The 15070-nt window shown below is 41.6% G+C and overlaps 1 protein-coding gene and 1 long non-coding RNA gene across 2 annotated transcripts in view; one reads left to right on the forward strand and one right to left on the reverse strand.

Moving 5' to 3' along the window:
* LOC148225177 (uncharacterized) overlaps positions 1–900 on the reverse strand; it is a 37562-nt gene extending 36662 nt beyond the window's left edge. The window contains exon 1 of the long non-coding RNA XR_015803838.1: positions 818–900. This is a non-coding gene — a long non-coding RNA (uncharacterized LOC148225177). The remainder of the gene's footprint in view (positions 1–817) is intronic.
* Positions 901–1154: 254 nt separating this feature from the next.
* Positions 1155–15070, forward strand: part of TMEM108 (transmembrane protein 108) — a 169624-nt gene continuing 155708 nt past the window's right edge. The window contains exons 1-2 of the mRNA XM_014878410.2: positions 1155–1249; positions 8756–8884. The gene's annotated coding sequence lies outside the window, so the exon portion shown is untranslated. The remainder of the gene's footprint in view (positions 1250–8755; positions 8885–15070) is intronic.

Below are 15070 nucleotides of genomic sequence, written 5' to 3' on the forward strand. Positions count from 1 at the left end.
AAAGGTCCCTTCCAACCCAAACCATTCTGTGATTGCTCTATACATCAGAAGTTCTGTGTACCACTTTGCATTCTTAAGTCCTAAATTCCTGACAGACTCAACATTTCCACTGAAGTAATAAGAAATACAAAGTAAGATAGCCTACGCCATCAGAAGACAGATGGAGCAGGTTTGTATTGGCTGACAATAATTACACAGCAATAGCAAACCTAAGGCAACAAGAGGTAACCAAAAAAGGTAGGGTTTCCCCTTCTATCAGCTAATATAGAAAAATAACAACCAATAATGACTGTGGCTAATGAGGGGAGAGAAAGGAAGGTTTAAAATTTTCAGGAATCAGAAGTGCTTTGGGTAAGGATTTGATCTGGAACGGACCTGGGCTGGGAGCTCACACTGCTTCTAAATCTGCACTTCCTCAGGCTCAGTATCTCTTGGAGCAGCCACACCAACGTCCCTACAAACGTTCCCTTGCCCACGGGATAAATCCTAACTCATCAGCAGCAAATTTCCTCCGCAGATCTCTTCCAGCCAGGCTCAAACCTGTAAGAGTTGCCGCGACAGCACACGAGCCCCGGTGCAAAGGAGTAGTAAAACACTGCCAGAATGTCAAACAACCCACTGCTCGCAGGGGAAGGGCTGTGTGGAGCGAACCGCTGTGGCAGCCACCTGTAATTCCACAGTAATGCCGTACTCCTGCCAGCAGCCTCTGCCGCGTATTTAACCTCTCCAGCCCGGCCCCCCTAAACCCTGGGCTTCCCCTCTCAGCGCAATCACAGCGAACCCGCCCTCCCAGCCCCGGTGAGACCCTGCCCCTCACCCCTGACAGCCGCAACCGCCGCTCCTCATTTACATTCGCCGCCCGCGCCTCGCCCGCCGCCGCTCCGCGCCCCCGCGGCGGGGCCGCCTCCCCCGCCCGCCCTGCCGCAGCCAGGGACCCTTCCCGGGGAGGGAGGCCGGGCCGGCGGAGCCCCGCCCGCCGCCGGGCCAGCGGCAGCAGCAGCAGCAGCAGTAGTGCAGGGGAGGTGAGCGGCAGCGGGGAGCGGCGGCCGGCTCCTGCTCGCCGGGGCGGGCGCGGTTCGGCTCGGCTCGGCTCGGCTCGGCTCGGCTCGGCTCGGCTCGGCTCGGCGCGGCTCGGCGCGGCTCGGCGCGGCTCGGCGCGGCTCGGCGCGGCTCGGCGCGGAGGCAGCGGCTCCGGAGTGAAGGGTGCGAGAGGGCTGGGGCTCCGCTTGTGAGATGCGTTCGATTCTCGGTTTGTATTCCTGTTTCATGAGGGGTGATCTGAAGAGGCGGCGGCAGCCGGGTGGTTTGCGCTGATAGTTTAAGGAGCATTGCGTTGTAGCTGTCCTTCTGCAGAGTAGTGGGCTCGGTTATATGTGAATAAGCAGTTTCCGGGGTAGACACGTAGTGAAAATAGCGTGTGGATTATTCCCACTCTTTTCGAATGGGTGGGAGCTGCGAGGGAAGGTGACATTAGTATCTATCATTGCGTGAAAAGCATCATATCACGGGTAGAAAGCAGGATTTTAAATTTTTTTGTTTTTCAAGCAGGAACTGCCAGGTGCTTTGTCAGTTTGCAGAGATGTGTATTGGTAATAAATATACAGCCAAAGGCAAGAGACTGCTCCATATCAAAATGAACTGTGGCTAGCATGTTGTATTTAAAGTAGAACACTGCATGTAAGACGGCATCCTTTTTTAAAGATATCTTGAAGTGTAACCACTGAAAAAGCCTGTTGTAATAGTGATAGACAGTTTGCTAGAGATAGTCTTCAGTCTGCTAGAGATATTTCTCTCATATAGTAGGAGGGGCCAGACGACTGTTTCAGTAAAATATTTTAAAGCATAGATGGTTGTAACAGAGATAAAACAAGTATTCATAAGTAATTAAGGATTAACCAGAACTTTTACGGGAAAAACTGGGTAGGAAATGGAACTATGCTACGAATAAGTGGCCATGCTTGTGCAGCAGAACTACAATATATATACTGTATCAGAGAAAATTCACCTCTCAACTGCAGAAAGCAGTCAGACATTCAAGGTCTGTGGAGGGAGTCCTTTATGTGGAGAGGCTGCTGTGGAAAAAGCCACTAATTAAAACAACTAGGATCAGTTCATCTTTATCCTATTGACAATTTAATGTTTAAAAATGACCCTTTGACTGTCTGGGAACGTAAATCAGCAATGAGAACTCGCTTTTGATGAATGAGGGTGTCGTTTTACACCTGGCCTTTATTTTTGGGGGGGATGGGGAGAAAGTATGTAAATCAGTAGATTAAGGAATGCAATTCAAAAGGAAGCAAAAATTAAGCAAGCATTTTCTACTAATGCTTTGCAGCACTACCTCTGGAAGGCAGATGCAACTGTTCAAATGTATGTTAAGTTCATCAGAGTGAGCTCTGATGTTAGCAGAGTGATTTTAAACAGAAAATTTTAGGAATAGATAATAGTATAGTAGCAGTGACACTACCTGTATCTGAAGATAGTCTAGAGACTTAAAAACTTAACTAGATCTAAAACTACACATGCAAGCAATTGGCTGTTGCTTACTATCCTGTTGTCCCAGAGTGACCTATTCCCCTCTAGTTTATATCAGACTTACTGTCAGTCATAATCATAAAGTAATATTTCATGCAGATGCAGTGAAATTATTCTGCTAATTTTCTTACCGGCTATTCTGATTGTGGTAGACCATGCTAATCAACTGTATGAACACCAGTTACTCCTTTAAAAAAAAATGTTACTTCTGAGGATTTGAAAACTGCAGAAACATCTTTAATCCGATTAGAACTGATGGAATTTGCTCTACCCTTGTAAACTGATGTTCTCTAGACTAATGCCAGGTATGGAATAGTTTGAACTTTCGTCTTTCCATTGAAGAGATTAAAGAAAGAGGGAAGCCAATTACAAGTGTTACAATGGTAGGGATGCAATTATGCTATTGCACCCTGGATCTGCAGTTACAACAGCTTAATGCAGAATAAAGCAAAACTCAAGGTTATTATTGACAAAATCTTTTATTTCTGCTAATAAAATGGATGTGTCAATATAATCCTTACATATCTGCAATATTGTGCATACATTAAAGAGATTTTATGTGTTGTCACTGCCTTTAGAAGTTTGAAAACACTGGGCAATCTTTCCTCTCCTGGCAACAGCAGGCAATATTCCTAAGTGCTTGTGCTGTAGCGTCTCCTCTGGTGCTGCCTTACATTGGAGGTCTTGCCAGGGTTGAGTGTTGCCTTAGCAGATAAGCTGAATCAGCACAGATTACATTTCTTCACAGCCTGCAGCTCCCCAAAGCAAGAGTTCAGCTAAGCCGAATCCCTCGGTGGCTGTGCAGCAGACCTCAGCTGCATCAACAAAAAGCAACCAACTCATGCTCCAGTCTAGCTCTTTGAATTATAGGTAGACCAGACGTTTTAGCCATGCTGTAAATTGGATTAATCAATTGCCAGGTAAAGAGAGGCAATTAATTGAATGAATTCTAGTGTATGTGTTTACAAAATATCTATTCTTGTCAGAGTTAGTGCATCTGTGTAGAAAACTTTCCCTGACTTGTTCCATGACGTCCTTGCTGGAGCAAAATATGAACTGGTATGCCTAGCTGTGCTTACTAAACAACTAAATTAATTAATAAGCAACGTATGATGTTTTTAATGAATAGCTACTAAGTTTTTGCATCCAAAGCTCAGCATTCAAAGCTTTGCATTCAAAGCTCTTGTGGAGCACCACTAAAGACAATATGGTGTCTGCAATAGATCTCCTTTGAGTGATAGGGAGCAATTTTATGACTACGATACTGAAGATATTTAAAGCTGAAAATCAGTAGAAATTAAAGTGAACTAAAAGTCTTGTTACTCCCTGAATTATTTCAAGGAAACTACTAGATACAGTTACTGTGGGGTAACTACAGTGACTCATCTGGAGGCACGTGCTGGCCACATAAATATACAAAATAGGAAGAATGAAAATCTCTGTTAAGTTTTTAACTTAACATTCACAAAGAGAAAACCTCATAATTAACTCTTATGTCTGACTAAAGGCTGAGTTATTCTTCAAAAGAAACAGGAGTGAACCTAGGTTATAACTTTGGATCTGCTTAGTAGTCTGTTATAAATAAAGCTTTTCAGACTTCGAGTTTAAGATACTAGGACTCAGAATGGTGAGGTTAGAGGTGTTACCAATAGATGATTAATAACAGGAGTGTGGTAACTGTTGAAATAAGGAGTGATGGGTGTAGGAAAGAATGACCTATCTCTTGCTCCTGGCTGATGGAGATAATGAATTATGCAGAACACTTAGCCGCCTCTTTGGGCAAGAACATGATACATCTCTGCTTGGTACTGAGTAATCCTTGCCACTGATGATGATATATGTAATCCATAGGTAAAACACTCATTGTGACCTTTGGTTTGCTGATAGCATTCCCTGAAAGAAGTGTATGAGCTGGCATGCTTGCCAGTTTTCCTTTGAAAAGCTCTCTGGAGCTGGGTAAGGGTCCAACTTGTTCTTTATTACGGCAATGAATTCTCTGTGCCTTCTCTTCATTCTTCTGCATTAGAAAAGCAGGTTTTATCCAGTATGCTGGGAGGCTGAGGGAAAGATATGCTAAAAATTGCCTTGGCAGTCACCGTTTGGGAGCATGATATGAAAGGGCAAGACATAAATGTAATTTTACAAGTGGGTAATGCATTAAATGCTGAAAGTAGGAGTACTAATCTTGCTGCAGGCAGCAGTGACCACTGGAGCTTTTCTCCTAAGAAAAGCATAAAAGGAGCCTCATGATTCTTAGAGTAAGAAGCATCTCTAACAGCTGGGTACATTTTAAAAGTGATTTTTTCATCAGCCCATTCCATCTTTGAAGTGTGGAGACCTCAACTGAAATTCCTGTACCACTATTCAGGATCAACTTTTTAATTAGGCCAGGTCACTAACATACTATGGTGAACCTGTTTCAAAAAAAGAGTTGAGTACATTTGGGCATAGGGCTCTGTTTACAGAAATGCTGAGGTTGCAGGGACCTCTGGAGGCTGTGTAGCCAACCTTTTGCTCAAAACACCTAGTGCAGGTTGAACAAGACCATGTGCAGGTGAGTTTTGAATGTCTTCAGTCTCTGGGGTTGGAGACTCCACTGCCTCTCTGGATCACCTCTATCTGTGTTGGACCAACCTCACAGTGAGAGTTTTCTTCTGTTTAAACGTGGTTGCTTGTGTTTTTGGTTGTGCCTGTTTCATCTTGTTCTTTCACTGAGCCCCTGAGAAGAGCTTGGCTTCATCTTCTTTACTGTCCCTTCTTTGTCACATGGGCATACACCTTGTCATGGTCAGCTTGTCCACTGAGAGTCCCAGGTCTTGCTCTGCAAATCCATTTTGCCAGCCAGCTGCCCTCCAACCACTGCTAGCACAAAAGGAGAGGGAGAGCTAAACAGAAAGGCAGGAAGAAGAGAAAATGACAAAGGGAAAAGAGCGGGAGATGTGGTGGGAGGTGGGTGGGAGTGTGCAGAGGAATGCAGGCATCTGGAGACATTATGCTCGTTGCAGCAGGCTGGTTTACCTCAGCCCCATTACAGTGCTATTGAGGGAAGACCACATGTCAGTCCAGAAGTGCTTTTATGCCTGGTAATTTAAGCAGGACTTAATGCATCCTGTCGTTGTAAACAATGACATTAGTATTAATCAACAAGGATGTGTGAGTTTTTTCTCTGAGGTTGGTACATACGCTTCCAGGGCACCCAGGACTCTTCCACAGTCTTTGCAATGGCATAAATGCAGGCAGTTTTGATGTGATTTAATAAAAGGTTTGGCTGGGCAGCTCACTTTGCCTTATTAAGCTGTCTATTAAGGCAGACTTTTCCAGGAATGGCCTTTCAGTAAAACATCACAAAAAGAACAACAACAGTTTTATGACAAGCCACTAGTACAGTTTGTTAGTTATGGAAGACATGAGAAAAGCCTTCTGTGGTCACTTAAAGGATCACTGGCATTCCTCTTTTAATCCATTGGTGGTCCTCTAGAGTAGATGGTGCAGGACTACATTTAGGAGTCCTTTATGGTGGTTGTAAAATGGAGGTTCTGCAATAAGGTTGATTCTGATATTTCATAACACATGTACATTGGAGCATAGAACTCCTTGGTGTTTGGAAATCACACAGGCATAGTGGGAGGCTTTCATAGCTCAGAAGTAGTTGCAGCTTGTCCTTATCATTAGTCGATATCCACATCCACAATAAATAGGTCACTCAAAGTCAGTATCTGTCTGCCCTTTGTACTTTTGTTTTTTCTTCCAGAAGCTTGAAAGTCACCCAGGAAACCTAAAATATGGTTTTCCTTTTCAAAGTGTCCACAGTTATGATCCATGTGATCCATGCTAAGGTGTTAGAACAATGCCATCAAAGTTGTCTTTACCTGCATCCAGGCACATGCCAAGGACAGATTGTCCCAGATGTCCCTTTTCTTAACCTGCTGCCTCTTTCTGCTAAGTTCAGTGGTCCTAGTCCTTGTTTCAATGAAGTTCCTCTTTGGCCCACCATTCAAAGGACAGCAGCCGCTCACCTCTGTTGAAACCTGCTTGCCTTAGGACTCCTTGATGTTACAGGGAAACAGACTGATGACAAAAAGACTTGGGGGCTGCCTCTCCTGACCTACAGGCCCTGGTCCATTCAACAGGTCTGAGATGGCAGGAGGTTTTCATGTGTTAAGCCCGGATTTATTTATTTGAATGTATTTGATGTTATGTTGGATTTGTATAATGAAAGAGTAACACATTATTATGCCAAACTCCCAGCACAAGTATGGTGCAGCAATTGTAATATATAGTGGAATTGCAATGCAAGCTGCTTCCCCATGCCGGTCTCTGCATGCTCCACTGTCATGAAGAAGGTGGATTTGTTCTAATTAGAGAGGTCCAAAACCGTGGGTTGAATACAAATATAGCCTGCAAATGTTCAAATAACCTGCATAGTGTGCCATTTTCAGTATTTTTTCCTAGCAGTTTGCATTATGGTGCTTAATTTGCAAGAGTGCGTGTTGTATTTTTTCCCCATGTTAGATCATGACTGTCATTTTATCCAGTACTTCTGAAAGACAAATCTTTTATGTCACAGAAACCAAGTCTTGCAACTTGTTGGGAGTAAAAGGAGAGCCTGTGGAATGTTGTTATGATTTGGAGATTCAAAATCAAGGATTCTAGGGCAATTGTGTGTGGCCTTTCAGACTGATATCTGTCTGCATAAAGGCAGAGGCAGAGATCCCTCCAAAGGTGTCCCAGGATCAAGGCTTTTTCTGGCTCCATCAGGAGTTTCAGGTTTGAATAGCAATCAAACCAGATGTAACATGAGCCATCAGTGTGTGACATGCAGAGGTGGGGTGGCTTTGTGTGCCACCCTTTATGGTGAGCATTTACATCAGGATGTAAGGCTACAAGTGGTTCATATAGTATAAAGTGTCACCACTTATGATTTTTAGGCATTCTGACTGAAGTGAGTTAATTTTCAATTTTTCATAATAAAAAAGGGTGAGAGAGAGCAGCCTACAGAGGATGTGTAGACTATGACCCACATACACACAAAGCTATACTAACCTTTGGAATACTCACAAACAATTTCTGTTTCTGGAGAGCAGGGACGGCTTTTAAGCAGCAGGAGCCAAAATGTGGAAAGCAGCAAATATGCATCCCATTTTCTGTGCTAGGGTGCTGGAGCCAGGGGTGTCTGGTGAAATCTCATAATGAAACAGTTGTTTGAGCAGTTGAATACAGCTCAGCAAAGCAGCTCTTGAACTAACACGGGCTGCCTGTCTGCCAGTAAGCAGATAATTACACTGCATTGTTTAATTGAACTTTCATGAAAACTGCAGTAGGTTTTTTGTAAAATCCACCATGAAAATGTGTTCTGCTTGTGGATCCTGCATATAGGGATCAAGATATTGGGGAGGGGTGTTGGATACAGAAGTAGTGCTCTATTTGCTGAACAATCTGCAGTGGGGAGTCAAGCATATATAAGTGACTCCCTTGTAACTCTCACAGAGGAAAACTGTACTGTATAAGCAGAGAACCTGTTGCTTGGTTTTCAGAGGTCCTTTGGATTCAGATGAACAAATTTAGATACTTGGAAGGCACTGCAGCTCTGGATGCATTTGAGGAATCCCACTGTGATTCCCTGAGTAGTTAAAAAAAAATCTGACTGAATTTCGTACTGTCCCACTAATTAATTTTGTTCCTGAAAACCACTGAACAGTGGCCAGGGTCACGTTTTGAGAAGGTTTTTTCTTTTTTATTACCTTGATTGCTGAATATAAATCTTGGCCACTCTGTAAACTTCCAGTTTTTCAGATTAGTAGCATTCTTATTCTGAAACTAGTATTTAAATTGAATTTAGTCTCTTTCCACAAGAATCAATCTTTAACAGATAAATTAACAAAGAAATTGACAATTCAGAGGCACAAGTTGTGCGATGTTTTTTTAAGTGTTTGAATTTCATAAAATTAGGAGCATGTTGTGAAATCTGTAGGATATACGCATATGGAATGTGACAGAGGGAAAGTCTGAGTCTGCAAAGAAATCCTAAAGAGTCTTCTACTTATACTCCAAAAAATCAATAACCTACAGAAACAATATGGTCTGTAATCCATTACACTGAAATCTCTGGAGAGCAATAGGGGCCACATGGCACAGAGCCATATGTATTTAAATTGAATGCCTTATGAAATGAGATTAATAAACATCTTGGAATAACACACCCACTTCTGTAAATTTACAGGTTGCACTAGCTGGCAGATAAAAATAAAAAGGCAAGAAGCTGAAAGAGTTTCGATCACCAGGAAGATCTGAACCAATGGACTGTATGGATATAGATATGTTTGAAGGCATCTGCTCTTCCCATTACAAGGTAAGGCACAAATGGATTTCTTTGCTGGTTTGTGTCTCTTCAGTGCAGTGCAGCTCCCTTTTGTGGCACTGCCCAAGATGGTAGTGGAGGTGTTCTCCAAAGCTTGTTCAACTTTGTGGCTGACTGCTGAGAACTGTGGGCAGTTATTAATAACATAAATGGACAATATGCAGACCCAAAAAAGCCTCAAGTTTCAAAAGCCAATGATAAATTTGGATCCTTGGGGCCTGTAAAATTTAAAGTTTTATTTTATGAAGTATCTGTTCTGATAGCTCTACAGGTTGTCTATTTTAGCATGTGCTAATAGAAGATCTTCCTGCTCACCTAAGGCATCTTTTTATGTGCTTATTAATTGCTGTAGATTGAAGTAGTCTTGAAACTATGTACTATATGTAGTGTAGCAGCTAATCAGGGAAAAAAGTCTCTAAATTGAATGCCAGAAAATGTCTCTGACTGGAGATGCAAGTTGTGCCATTTTCTTTGTACAGTTTCAGTGTTTCACTTTCAGGATTGTTCTTTGGTTTTTTTATAAAACTTGCTTAATTTTCTTTTTTTTTCCCCTACCAGTAAAAAAATAATACTGGTTTAAGCTGAAGGTGGTGGAGAGCTTGATAGATTTGCTGGGCATCTTTTGCCTGATGCCCAGATACGCTGTCACTTACTCTGAATGTTTCCTTTACTGAGTTGTTTTCAGGAAAGGTACAAAACCCAGATTTTCAAAGATCTACTTGAAACTGGTAGAAACACTTGAGAAATACATAAACTGAACTTGTTTTAAAGTAAAATTTCTCATTTTCGAGATGATGTAGTTCTGCATGTCTGGGGAGTGGCTATGTGGGACTTCTTCCTATTGTAACAATTTGGATCAGCACAAGTTTGCTACAAAGCAAATTCAAAACCATACCAGCTCTGTGTTACTCAGGAGCTCAAATCAGGGAGCTGAGCAGTTGGAAAAAGAGGCAGCTGCAACTGGGCTTAGCTGGTCTCTGCTTTAACCCAGAGAGGCTGAAGAGAGGACATTCAGCTCAAGTCAGTGCAAAGCTTAATTTCTCCATTTTCACCAGCCAGTGTTCAATGGTAAAGGAACAATCCTGTGCAGTGCACTGTCATTGCTTCTATTCTGTATGAAAATATGACTGCCAGTGTTATCGGTCTGCCATTTCCACAAGTGTGAGATAACCAATCTCTTTCTTTTGTGGAAGAACTAAATTGAAGAGATCCTTAGGTGGGGAATGTAACAGACTGTGGCATTGTGTCCTGTAGATAGAGGCGGGAGGTGCTCCCTTGCATGCTGAAATAACAGAATAAAATGTATAAAGTATTCAGGAAATGCAAAGATAAGCAATAGCAAATGCAACTTGAAAGGAAAAACACATTCAAACTCTTGAGTGCTTGGGACATTCCAGTAATTTTCCACAACTCTTGTTAGGAAGGAATGTACATAGATCATAAAAAACTGTAGGATCTGGTCTAGATAGCAGGCACTTCTCCAGAGAGTTTTATTTCCTCTGCCAGATGGTTGTGTAACCCCTGGTGTCCACACTCAGGTGCCCCAGTGGAATCTGTATTGCCACCTTCCCAAGTACAAATGCCTGCTGGTCAGTGCTTTCTTGTTGGATCACCTTTACACAAGGTGTGTGCAGGGGGTCGGGCAATGACAGCTTTGGTTCTGTGCACGTGAAGGGACAATGCCATTTACTGTGCCTGCTTTTAGCACGTCCTTCCCTGGATCAGAGCTTCTGAGCTTGTGCTTCTTGGCACAGCAGGGAGCCCAGCCTTGGCCAGGGCCTCTGTGTTGTGTGGCAAGTAATCCTTCCAAATAGGATTTGCATTCTTGCAGTGGCCGTTCTGGGGATGGAGGCTGAATACATGGAGGCAAATTGTGCTTACACAGACATAGCTCAAGCCCAGCCATTCAGAACACCAGTCGATGACAGAGTTGCACAGAAATTGAGTATCTGAAAAGAACTTGTACTAGTGGCTAAGAAAAATGTACAGGGTCAGAGTATTCTGCAGTGTCTTAGTTAACTGGATTTATTGGTGCTGCTTCACAGCAGAAATGTCATTAGAGCCCCAGAGTTGCTTTGTTATTTTCCATTTGCCAAAGGCTGTCGTCCCTGCAGTGTTGCTGTGTGGAAATGTGAACTTGCAACTCAGCTACCTCTGAGAACGGTCTTGGTCTTCACCTAAATCTCCACTGCCCTTTCAGTGCTGTGCACTCCCTGCTTTCAGTGACTTGAGATGATCTACTGTAGTGACTCTCATATTGGTATAGTATAGTTTCTATAGCATTTGTTGCATAGTGATTCTTGATGGTAGCCTGCTAATGCTGGATAGAATAAATAACTGAAGTTAATAGTGGCTTAAATCAAAGCCAGACTTTGAATTCCTGAGCTTTTAAATTGTGGTTTATTTGTGGGCATTATTCTTGATAGCCTTTTGGCCATGTTATCTGAGTTTTAGCTGAGAAATGATTGAAACACCAAACAAAGCTTAGGAACTGAAGGAACAAATGACCTGGTTTATACCCAACACAGATACTCCAATATTACAAGAAGCTATGTGACTTTCAGTTAATATTAATTTCATGAAAATGAAAGCCTGAAAACCTCCAAAAAGGCTTAGATTAGAAAAGTTAAACATTGAATAAACATTTTCTTCAACTCATCCAAGTATTTTGTAGCTCTAGTTTTGTTGTGGGTTTTTAGTTTGTTTGTTTCCACTGTAGAACATAAGGACATAAGGTGTTTTTTCTCAATATTGAAGCGCTTGTAATTTTTAATTGAAACATTTAGTTTTAAACTAAAGATAGCTGAATCAAAATGAGTTCACTTTGCTAGGAGTTTGCAGTCCAATAAAAGACTTCTTTATACCTAAATTAAAAAAAAAAAATTTGTTATTGACTTTGTCCTGTCTTTCTCTTTCTGATGCACTGAATTTTATGTTCCTATTATTCACTTTTCTAATAGTGCTAAGGGACCTCAGGCCTCGATGAAGCCTCAGTTGTTCTGCATATCGTGTTGGGTCCCAGATAAATTGCAAATGCTTTTTTCTGCGAAGAATATATGATCAAAGAGGCAAGAAAGATTAGATTGGTATGACCCAGGAGCATGAGGGACAGTGAAACATTTTTCATCAGCATGGTAGGCAGTGCCTTCAGGAACCCAGAGGCAGCCATTTACACATACAGCTCTGTAGCCTTGAGGTGATCGTGTTTTAAGGTGGTAGAGAATCAAAGCATTTCATCCATGCAAGTAAGGAGGGATCCGAAGAATTGCACATTGTGTCACTATAGTATTCCCTCCATGGGGTTTTGATTTGAATAAGAGCAGTTTGATTTAAATCGGCTTGGAAATGGGAGCAGGTTCTTGGCAGTGGGGAGAAGCCTTTTCCTTTTGGAAGTGAATGTGACACACAGCTCGCCTGTCCTGCTGTGTAATTTGTCCTGACATTTGCTGGCACAGTAAGTTCTTACTAACTGCATTGACACTTGCCCTGTGTGACATAATTCGGAACACTTTTTCATAATACTTCCACTTGAACTGAAAGCAGCCAAACTGTCTTTTCTAATTTCAGCCCTCTTGATCCCTTGTCCCCAGTGGTAAGTTCTGCCTTGCAGTGTTTCCCAGTGGTGCCTAAAGTAAAAAGATGAGATAGCAGCTAGCAACCCCAGGTTTTTACCTTGTTGCTACTCAAGAGCATGCTAGAGGTCCCTGATCCTTTATGAGCTAAATCCTGAAGGAGTCAGCTTCACAAGTCAGCCCTCCCAAAGCAGACATTAAGATGCAGAAGTAACAACAGAGCCACCTAATCATCAGATATGTTTGCTCTGGGCTCTACTACTACTAACACTGGTCACTAGTCATAGAATATTATATTCAAAACCCATCAAAAGGAAAATGATATGAACAAAGATCATAGTCTAAACACACAAAAAGCATTTTTTTTGTTTTGATGGCGAATTGTTTCAACTTTGTTTTCAATTTGTTTCTAAAAGGAAAGCATTCAATATTCTTTAGTAAAGAATACCTAAACACTTGTTGCTGCTTATTCATCTATTCAAGCAGCATGTGAGATGCAGCAGTTATTTCTTGATGATCAGGTGGAAAATAAAGTTGTTTTGATAGCATTTTGTTCATGTTGATGACACTGAATATACATAATTCATTCTACTTGGTGATCTGGTCCTGACAAGTTTGGTTACTTTTCTTAACAGTAAATGACAGTTCATCTTTCAGGGTGGTAGGAGACAGTGGGGATGAAAAGTCTTTTGGGTGCAGTTAAATGTTGTCAAGTGTGGTGAGGAATTCACCAGTAAGTGGAGAAAGTTTGGGATTATGGTCTCTTGCTCAGTATCTAGGATGGAAAATAAACTGGTATACTGTGTAAAATCAGACTGTGAAATCTGATAATAAGTTAAACTTGCTATGAGACTAATTTAAGAGGGTTCATCAGTACTGGCAGAAAGAAAGAAGCAGGAACCTGGCAATGCAGGCTTCCTCTGGTTTCTTACCAGTCATAGAAATAAAACCTGTGAGACTTTTAGGTATTTAATTATTTAGTCTCAGGTTCCTCACAATCCATAATGAGCCATAGTTTTGAGGACAACCTCATATCAGCTCTGTGGGGTGGGGAAATGCCCTTATCCTACCCCGTCCATGCAGATGGCCACTGAGATTAGCCCAGGATCATGCAAAGCAGAGGACTAAATTCCACTTCTAAAACTAAGCACCAGACCTGACTGTACTCTTATATCTGCGGGCTGATCTTTCTGCACAATGAGTGGGCCATACCATCCATACCTGTCCTCAGACTAAGGATCAGTCTGTTAAGTTTCAGCTGTGCATTTCTAGGTCAGATTTAAAGTGAGTAAAAAGGTCACACTTCAACTCTTGGCTCTTCAGGAAGAGAATTGAAAATAGTAAATGGAGTACAGAGAGCTACAGAAATTCAAGAGAGACTCAGTTTTCAAGAAGCAGGCCACACTGAACTTTTAAATCCTAGTCTGTCTGCAAAGGTGAAATTGCAGCTGAGGCAGCATAGCTTTGTGGTAAAGAGGTCCCTATAAATTAAGATCTTCATATAGGAAATTAGGTCAGTATAGAAAATCTATACAGGGTGACTTCTGTATTTGTATCTGTGCTATTAATTGCACGTTAGGTTACTAGAAGTAAGTTTTTAAAGCTCTATTTGTGATAGAACCTTTTCTTTTCTGTTTCTGTTTTCCTCTTGTATTTTATTTCTCCTTACATACATGGGGTGATTGCTTAAATTTAGTTAGATGTTAAACTGCTTAAAAAGCCTTTGCAAAAGCAAATGCAAAGTAGCATTCTTTTTGAAAACCTGTCTTACAGCATTTAGTGCCAACAGCAGTGCTAAAGAATCAAAGGAATGCCTGCAAGTAGGAAGGCAGAAACACATCAAGAGAAATTTCACAAGTGAAAGCCAGCATCTTCTTTTGCAACTAATTGGGGATGTTTATGGCTGTGAAAAGCTTGCTGACTGCCGAGTTGTCAGAATCAGAGTACTTAAAAAGTCGGGAAAGATTTTGACTTCCAAACGTTCTATAAAAGCCCGTTTTCATGCATTTCAGTGTGGGATTCAAAGTTAAACTGCTGGCTTCTTTCTAAATGTGCATAGGCATGGGAAACTGATATAGATCATATACTATGAAGAAGGCACAGAGGTGTTTTTTTGCTAGAAAGTGAGATGCAAGATGATCTGAACATGGTCTTACCTGCAGGATCTGAGTGGGGTTTTTTTTGCATGGCTTTAGCTAATTTCCGAATTATCCACCTTAGATCTTTCCTTTGGTTGAATGGAGTAATGGCTTGACTTTGAGAATGAAATGAATGGGTGGAAATATATGTGCAGTTGCTGAAGCTCCAGATTGTTAAAAATGCAGACTACTGGTATTATATAACTTTGGTCTGGTTTGAGCAACATGATCAGCAGGCAGCATTGTCTAGGCATCCTAGTGAATTACCTAATAAGTATTTAATTCCTTAAATCCTCTATTGAGGTTGTCTTTTGTATGCATCAATGTTATAACTCATGTTCGCTTTTATAGCTATTCAAAGAAAAGGTTGGTTGGTGCTTTTTTAAAGTTATGTTCTTTGTCCTAATCCTCTTTTTGGCATACTCTGAAGAATTGTACTTCTTGCTCATTTAGCTGCATCCACTGCT

This window comes from Sturnus vulgaris, chromosome 1, assembly GCF_052056855.1.
Source record: "Sturnus vulgaris isolate bStuVul1 chromosome 1, bStuVul1.hap1, whole genome shotgun sequence".
NCBI lineage: Eukaryota > Metazoa > Chordata > Aves > Passeriformes > Sturnidae > Sturnus > Sturnus vulgaris.